The sequence below is a fragment of the Callithrix jacchus genome, chromosome 16 (genome assembly GCF_049354715.1).
Source record: "Callithrix jacchus isolate 240 chromosome 16, calJac240_pri, whole genome shotgun sequence".
Taxonomy (NCBI): Eukaryota; Metazoa; Chordata; class Mammalia; order Primates; family Cebidae; genus Callithrix; species Callithrix jacchus.
The window spans coordinates 65,564,205-65,570,428 of record NC_133517.1 but is presented as its reverse complement, the minus strand read 5'-3'; the positions used below and the strand labels follow the sequence as shown (position 1 = coordinate 65,570,428).

General features: G+C 41.8%; 1 pseudogene across 1 annotated transcript; it reads right to left on the bottom strand.

The window, feature by feature from the left end:
• Nucleotides 1-327: 327 nt before the first annotated feature.
• On the bottom strand, nucleotides 328-1,276 carry LOC100894955 (ferritin heavy chain pseudogene; annotated as a pseudogene). Its single transcript, XR_013527798.1, has one exon. The product of XR_013527798.1 is annotated as a ferritin heavy chain pseudogene (transcript).
• Nucleotides 1,277-6,224: the final 4,948 nt, after the last annotated feature.

Here is a 6,224-nt window from a genome sequence, read left to right as displayed (position 1 = left end):
GGCAGGTGCTTGTAATCCCAGCCACTCGGGAGGCTCTGGCACAAGAATCACCTGAACCTGGGAAGCGGAGGCAACTGAGTTGAGATCACGCCACTGCACTCCAGCTTGGGCAACAGAGTGAGACTCCACCTAAAAAATAAGATAAAAATTCTTAAAACACATCCTTTTATATATGTGTGTTTCATGAATGGACTAAGTGATAATATACTTAATGGATTAATAATAGAAAAGTTAAATTCTTAAAACATATCCTTTTGTATGTATGTATTTCATGAATGGACTAAGTGATAATATACTTAATGAATTAATAATAGAAAAGTTAAATTCTTTTTTTTTTTGGGGTACCAAATCTTTTTATTTGAAGGAATGGTACAAAGAACTTAAGTGGATGTTTTGGTACAACTTATAGAAAAGGTAAAGGAAACCCCAATATGCATGCACTGCCTTGGTGACCAGGAAGCCACCCTGTGGCTATGGGGAAATTAGCCAAATTAGCCAAAGGCTTAGCTTTCATTATCACTGTCTCCCAGGGTGTGCTTGTCAAAGAGATATTCTGCCAAGCCAGATTGGGGTGCTCCCATCTTGCGCAAGTTGGTCACGTGGTCACCCTATTCTTTGATGGATTTCACCTGCTCATTCAGGTAATGCGTCTCAATGAAGTCACACAAATGGGGGTCATTTTTGTCAGTGGCCAGTTTGTGCAGTTCCAGTAGTGACTGATTCACATTTTTTTCCAAATGTAATGCACACTCCATCGCATTCAGCCCGCTCTCCCAGTCATCATGGTCTGGTTTCTTGATATCCTGGAGGAAGATGCGGCCACCTCGTTGGTTCTGCAGCTTCATCAGTTTCTCGGCATGTTCCCTCTCCTCATGAGACTGGTGAAGAAAGTACTTGGCAAAGTTCTTCAAAGCCACATCATCTCGGTCAAAGTAGTAAGACATGGACAGGTAAACATAGGAGGCGTAGAGCTCCAGGTTGATTTGGCGGTTGATGGCGGCCTCTGAATCCTGGTGGTAGTTCTGGCGCACCTGCGAAGGTGATGAGGTCGTCATGGCGGCGGCTAAGGAGAGGCGGCGGCGGCTAAGGAGAGGCGGCGACGGCGGTGGCTGCGCGGCGCTGGAGAGGCGGGGGCCTTGGGACGATCCGAGGACGCGGTGTGGAGGTGACGGAGGGCTGGCTGTAGGCGGCCGGCCGGGGTGGGGGACGAGCGCCGGGTTCCGTCCTAGCACTGTTGAAGCAGGAAACCGCGGCGACTCTCGGCGAAGAACGTCTCTAAATTCTTAAAACACATCCTTTTGTATGTACGTATTTCATGAACGGACTAAGTGATAATATACTTAGTCAATTTTTTTGTTCTTCCTCCTCCTCCTTGACTTCCTTTCCTGGGCTGTGAACATCTCCAGGATGGGCACATGCCTGCTTAGTCTCTCCAAAGCCTAAGTCTCTCAAGAGTTTAGAACAGTCTCCACATAGTGATTCTCAAAAAAACAACAAATTCTTATGGGTCCAGGTTGAACCAAATTCTACAATGTTCCAGAGACTTAAAGACTTCACGCATGAAATCTTTGTAATGCAATTGAAAATGGTTTAATTATGCCTGCTGACAATTTGTGGACGCAGCAGCTGAGCTCTCTACAAACTGACAATAAAGAACCAGTCAGGGCTCTGAAAGAGAACTCAAGGAGTAAACAAAGGGCTTCAATCCAGGGAAATGATTGTGATTCTTATACAAACGGTATCACTTGATTCTCTTGTTCCAGACTGTGCTCCACATTGAGATAACCATGGTTTTACAGAAAGAATCCTGGAGTTCCAAGACTCATGATTAAATCCCACTTATAAGCTCTTATCATTTCAGGTTATTTATTTATTTGTTTATTGCTTTCTAAGGGGGCCAGACTTTAAAAGCAGGGAAAAAGCAACATTTACTATCAGAATTTGCATGGGACACAAAAGGGACTTTGAAGTAAAGCATTATTAAGGGTGGAAACCGCTCTAGAGATTAGCTACTTTTTTCAACTCTCTCGAGGGCCACACTGTGAATGAATATGCAGGAAGGGGAAGATGTTTATGGACCTGATATTCTGCCAGTAAAAACATACAAGCTGTTAAACATTGAAAAACTCTCAAACTAGTTGATAAGTTCCATTCCACCCCAGGCTCTTAGCCCCAACCCCTCCATCCTTATTCTAGGTCTTCATCGACTTTCAGGGTTTCCTACGCAGCAGCTGGAGTAATGCCAGATGGTGCGTGCTGAGGTACTGCTCAGGTAACAGCCTCCCATTTAGGAGCTCTGTTCTAGTTGATCAGACCCTTGCTATGGTGACTGTTGGCCATTTTAGACAGGCGAGTGCGCATGCCTGTGCGTGTGTGTGTGTGTGTGTGTGTGTGCATGTGTGTGGATGTGGGTGTGCCTGTATGTGTATATCTCCCTGCCTCTCTTTTTCTGCTTCTTCCGCACAAGGATTCCATTCTCCTCTCTCTGACACAAGATTTCATGTTCTTATCACTAGTTTCTCTTCCTTTGTCACCTAACCCTGCATAGGATTACATGACCTGTCCACTTCCTGACATTCAGCTTGTTTCTAGCTTCCAGTTTCAATTTCCTGGTGTCAGAAACCACATTGATCCAGTTAACTTTTCTATCCAAAGTCACATCACTGAGCCCTAGCTATCTGGGTCTGACCACCAGCAAAGCAGGGTAGGGGAAGATGATGATTCAGCTTCCCTTGGAAGAGTATGACATTGATCTGTACAGAACAAATAGTTTTCATAGAAAGCAATTCTGGATTCATCTGTAAAAAATTTCTTGAAAGAGCTTGGAACATAGTGGAAAGTCAGAAGGGTCTGAAGCTGACTCTGTGAGAAGCTAGAAGTTAGTTCAAGACCAGTTCCATCACCTACTACTTGTGATGTTAAACTTAGAGAATTCTCTGGGCTTCTATATCTTATAGTGCAAAGTGAAGAGGAGTAGATTTCTACTTTATGAGACTACTGTGAGATTGAAATAAGAAGTTCCCTGTGTGTGATGGTAAAGATTAAGAGCTTTGGGGTCTATCAGACCTCTTCCTCTACTCATTAGCCAGAGGATTGGGGACAAATAATATAAAAGCTTATAACAAGCAATCCCCCAAAATTGGAGTTGAGGTTACTGGAAAATTGAGGCAACTCACATAATTTGAGACAATCCCTGTCCAGGTTGGAGAGGGAACTCTAGCTGGTGAAGCCTGTGAAACTTTCTTTCTAGGGCACTACCACAGGACGTGCATTCTACTCCAGCTTCACAGTTCTACAAAGAAGCATCTGACTGGCTCGGCTTTGGTTACTGTATGCAACAGACTGAATGTTTATGTCCCCACCCCCAATTCATCTGCTTAAATCTGATCCCCAATGTAACGGTATTTGAACAGGGGCCCTTTGGGAGGTGAGTGGGTTATGATGGTGGAGCCCTCATCAACAGCATTAATGCCCTTAGAAAAGACGTCCCAAAGAGTGCCTTTGCTCCTTCTACCAAGTGGAACACAGAGAAAAGATTCCTTGTCTATAAACAAGGAATCAGGTCCTCACCAGTTAACCCAAATCTGCCTGCACCTTGATCTTGGACTTCCAGCCTCCACGACTATAAGAAACAAATCTCTGTTGTTTGTAAGCCACCCAGTCTATAGCATTCTATGACTATCAGGTTGCTAACATTGTACTGTATTCCATAAAGCAGAGAGAAGTATAAGAAATGGCCCTGCCTTTCAGAATCTTTTTCTTTTATACTTTAAGTTCTGAGGTACATGTGCAGAATGTGCAAGTCTGTTACATAAATATATGTGTGCTATGATGGTTTGCTGCATCCATCATCCCACCATCTGCATTAAGTATTTCTCCTAAAGCTTTCCCTCCCCTATCCCCCACAACTGTTATCCCTCCCTGGTCCCTCACCCCAACAGACCCGTTGTGTGATGTTCCCCTCCCTGTTTTCATGTGTTCTTATTGTTCAACACCCATTTATGAGTGAGAATATGCTGTGTTTGCTTTTCTGTTCTTGTGTCAGTTTTCTGAGAATGATGGTTTCCAGCTTTATCCATGTCCTTGAGAAGAACATGAAATCATCCTTTTTTATGGCTGCATAGTATTGCATGGAGTATATGTGCAACATTTTCTTTATCCAGTCTATCATTGATGGGCATTTTGGGTGGTTCCAAGACTTTGCTATTGTGAACAGTACCACAATAAACATACATGTGCATGTGTCTTTATAATAGAATGATTTATAATCCTTTGGGTATATACCCAGTAATGGGATTGTTGGGTCAAATGGTATTTCTTCAGAAGGTGTCCTTCCAGAATCTTACAGTGTAGATGAGGAAAATAACAATGCATAATTACAGGCTTGATTTTATAATACAGATTACAAGTACAAAAGGACAAAGTGGAGCACCTTAATAGAGGGAGGGGTGATGGCAAATGAAAAAAAAAATTCCAAGAGACAAATAGAAGTGTTGTAAGAAAAATAATTTGGAAAAAATTGATTTTGAGGCTAGACTAGAAAGTAATTTTCTATTCCATTTCCTGAGCAGTCTCATACCCACAACAAAAATAGACTTATTTATAATGCCATTGATTGCCTTGTATATAGAGTTAAGAATATAAAAAAAGGAGGGGGCACATTCCATTTTGACAGATGCAGAAATAATAAGAAAAACGCAGTCATCATTCCTCCACTGCTCCCTCTGGATCTTTTCTGTTTTCTCTGACTCTCTGCCTTGCCAAGCAATTTAGTTTTATCCCTACGAATGAAGCAATTTACATGATTTGAGTTTGGCTTTGTTTGTGTATTACTGAGAAATGCCCTATACCTCCATCATCAATTACCTTGAACAATATTGTGAGGATTTATTTGAAAATAGATTTAAGCAAAATGTATCTTTCACACACACAGAGAATCCAACTATAGTATTAGAAGATAAATTAACGTTTCCACTAATCTAATCCAGGCTGTCTATGAAACATTTCTTAATAAGATAGTCTAAAGGGCTGCATTCTGCTTATGCACCAGCCTGTGGATTTTTGCCAGGGCTCTGCCTCTCACCTCCACTTTATGTTCTTTCTCACACAGGCATTTCAGTATTGGTGCATTCTGATTTCCTGCAGTGAGAGGTGATTTCATAATGAACAGTCCCCAGCGCAGCAAGGCCAAGGATAGCTTGGACATGACACCTTCAAAGGAAGTCTCAGTTCTAGAGCTTAGAGACTGGAGGGTGTGTGTGTGTGTGTGTGTGTGTGTGTGTGTGTGTGTGTGTGTATGATGCTAAGGCTTCCTTCAAAGAGCTAGCTGGTCCAGGAAGAAAAATTTTGATCTTGTTTCTTCCTTATTCCACAAGAAAGTAAAAACAGCCAGCATTTTTCATACTGTCTTCTGGGATTTTTATACCTATTAATACTCACTAAAGCTTCAAAATAACTGAGTAAGGTCCATAGGATTAGTATCACCATTTTATAGATGAGAAAACTAAGGCACAGAGAGGTTAAGAAAGCTGGCCGGATGGATGAACTGGTGGTACACTCTGGAGGCAGGTTTTGAACAGAGGTAATTTGAATCTAGAGCTTGTTTCACTGTGTATTAGATTTCTGAGTTTCATGTGCAGGTTTGCCACATGGCTATATTGCATAACGGTGAGGTTTGGCCTTCTGGGGTACTCATCATCTGAATAGTGAGCATTGTACCCAAGCTTAGTATACAGAAATAATAATGTTACAGTATACAGAAATACTATAATGTACAGAAATAATATTCTGTATATTCTTTTTTTTCCAGCCTTCCCCCTTTTGGAGTTCCCAGTGTCTTCTCCCTTCTGTAGGCCCATGTGTACCCATTGTTCAGCTCTCACTTATGAGTGAGAACATGTGGCACTGGGTTTTCTGTTTCTGAGTCATTGCGCTTAAGATGATGGCCTCCAGTTCCATCCATGATGCGGATGCTGCACAATGATTTTATTCTTTATAATGTCTGTGTAGTATTTCACAGGGTTTATGCTCTTAATCCCTTAAATATGCTACCAGAAGACGTTTTTGAGGACCTCATACACACACCCGCACCCAGAATATGATCCTGAAAAAAATTTGTTTAAATATAGTCATTAATTAAAATACTCAATTTCAGATCCTTGGCTCCAGACAAAATGGCTACACAGATCAACTTGCCTTTTTATTTCTTCTCTACCCCATTTACT